Source organism: Bactrocera latifrons, unplaced genomic scaffold (genome assembly GCF_001853355.1).
Source record: "Bactrocera latifrons isolate USDA-ARS-PBARC rearing strain unplaced genomic scaffold, ASM185335v1 scaffold_298, whole genome shotgun sequence".
NCBI classification, from domain to species: Eukaryota; Metazoa; Arthropoda; class Insecta; order Diptera; family Tephritidae; genus Bactrocera; species Bactrocera latifrons.
In genome coordinates, this window is record NW_017536607.1 from 82827 (window position 1) to 85716 (window position 2890).

The window sequence follows — 2890 nt, forward strand, 5'->3', positions numbered from 1 at the left end:
CTATTTAATGCACGCGATTTAAAAAAAAATTGTGCGTTTGTATTTCGTTTTCAGTTACACTACAAATATTTATGTATGTTAATTAATTTCGCCTCGACTTAAGGAACTGATAATTAAACTATAATTTCTAGTTAGTTGAAAATTATTATTTATTTCCCAACTTATTTATTATGCATAAAACACTGTAAATTTTACTAAACAAATAAATTCTAAATGTTCGAACAAAAGCACAGAATTTTAATTATTTTAATTATTTTTAATATTTTTATAAAATTTTTTTTAATTTTTTTTAATTTTTTTTCAAATTTTTTTATATAATTTCCATTTTTTGGTTTCCATTTTCTATGTACAGCTTAGTTATGGTCCACAATAACTTACACCTTTACAACACCATTAAAACAGAGACTGTTTTTTGTAATTATAAAAAAACAAAAATTAACGAAATTAAAAAACTCTCATAGTGAAAAAAAAAATACTCAAAACTAAGTATTTTGTAGTAAAGCAAGAAAAAATAAGCTAAAACTGACAATCACATTTATTAAAGAGGAAAATTTTAAAAATTAATTTAATTATGCCGGAAGGATTAAAATTATATAGTTAAAATATACTGACTTTTTAGTAGTAGAATTGTATATGTTTGTATGTATGTACGCCTTCAGTTATAGATTTTGCTTTGCCAGAGATACTACTTGGTAGATTCTTTTGTTAGAGAAAACAAGAAAAAATGTTAACTTCCCTACACAAATACAAATATTCCTTTCAGGAACTGTGAGCTGTAAGTTTCTATGGCAGCTATACAGGGTTTGTCCGGAAAGTAGTAGGACTGAGTCGATTTAAAAAATTTATTGAACCAGTCGTTACAATTCTGTAAAAACTTTCAAAATAGGCTCTTCTGCCGATACAGCGCTACCAGCACGATTTCCAAGCATTGAAGGCGTCACGAAAGATATTTTCCGAAATAGCCTATAGATCCAAAATGATTCCCTTCATCGGCCTTTGCAGGCAAGGAAAGAAAAGAAGTCTGGGGGCCACATCTGGGCTATAGAGCGGCTGCGGTAGCGTTGGGATGCCGGTATTGGTTAGGTAGCTGTTCAGAAGAAAGGCGGTATGAGCCGCGGCGTTGCCGTGATGCTACTTCCAATCGGTTGCCATTAGCACATTCACTGACTCCCGCTCAGTGAATGGCGTACTTGGAATTAAATCATCAGAATTGCATTCTCGAGTTGTGGCGAGAATCGAGAGTGACCCTTGTACAGCTTCTTTCTAAATACTATAACAGGTTAGACCCTTACTTATCCAGAATCGACCCTGACATACCAAACATACATATGCCCGGCCTGTAAAGAATCCCCGCATGATACTAACACTTCTTTGCTCTGTTAACCCCACACATCTGAAAAAATGTGTCCATCGTATATTAGTTGCCTTCGGCAAAAACTGATGCCAAAGTTCGTAAAGTTATGTTCTTCAAATTAAAAAGTTGTCCATACAAGCACATTATTCCGATCGTTCAGCTTGTATAGTGGACCGATATCTAATGTTTCGAATGAACAACTTCTTGGTAGATAAAGTACGGGTGCAAAATTTCAGATCGATTTATCAAAAACTGAGGGACTTAAACGACTCAGCTCATCACTCTGATCATTCATATAAGTATATGTACTTTATAGGATCTCTGAAGTTTCCTTTTGGTTGTTACAAGCTTCGTCGCAAACTTAATACCCTGTCTTATAAGTCCAAACTTCGAAACAATTTAATAACTTTGGGAGGCTTGGAAATCAATTTCTGTGAGTGAAAAAAATGTTTAAGAACTTTATATTTATCGATTTACTTGCGAAAGATCGACCTGAAATCCGATCAGATCGTAATAAGGGGCATAATTTGACTGTTATTGAAACCATCTCCCGGCCATGAACCCAAAAGCTAGACATATTAAAATTATATTCCTTTTATCCAAACTATAATCATGGCCTTAGTGTAACAAAAAGTCCTCAAAATGGAGAAATCCGAAAAAAGGGAGATCAAATATTTGCACTCTTATACTAAAGAGTCACTCACTTGGTGGCTCAAAACGAATTCGTGTTCACCATTGCTCTGCCGAAAGCACCTGTATTCTATACAAGAGAGATCAAATGTTTTAACTGTCGAAAAAAGCTGCTAAATTCAGACACTTAACGGTATTATAGTAATATAAAAAAAATTATAATTTAAAACAAAAATTCTAGTGACTTTCGATTTTTAGTTGACTCTGACTCTAGACTTATTTTTTACACGGATCCACTGCTCTTTTTTGATATGCGCGCATACATACATACATATATGTATATACATGATAATTTGAATTTAATTTACCTAAAAAGTAACTAAATACACGAATCGTAGCTCGTGTAGCTTAGAGCTCGTACGATACAAGTGAATTTAAATCAAATCGGAAATAATAGACTATCTTATAGACATACATACTCATTACTATTATCATTATTATTAACAATAAGTGTAAACACATATTAACAATGTAAGTAGTTACACTAACAAAAATAATAATTTTCTAGAGTGAATTAACCGAACCGAACGTTACCGATTGGCAACGATCGGCAGCCGGGTAGGTCAACTAATTCACTCGCCATCTTTCTATGGACGGAAAAACCACCTTAGATGTTGTAATTCGCTTCTATGTATGTGTGTATGTTTTACTCGGACTCGGACTATGGGTCAAGTAATGGCTTTAAATTTGATGTTCAAGATATCGATATTAATGTTGTCGTTAAACATAATCAGTGTCATTATTGTTGTTGTTTGTGTATGCATAAATACATATGTGTAATGTATAAACGTATGAGTAAATAGAAAATGGTGAAAAACATTGTTAATGTCTATTAAAAGGAAAAAA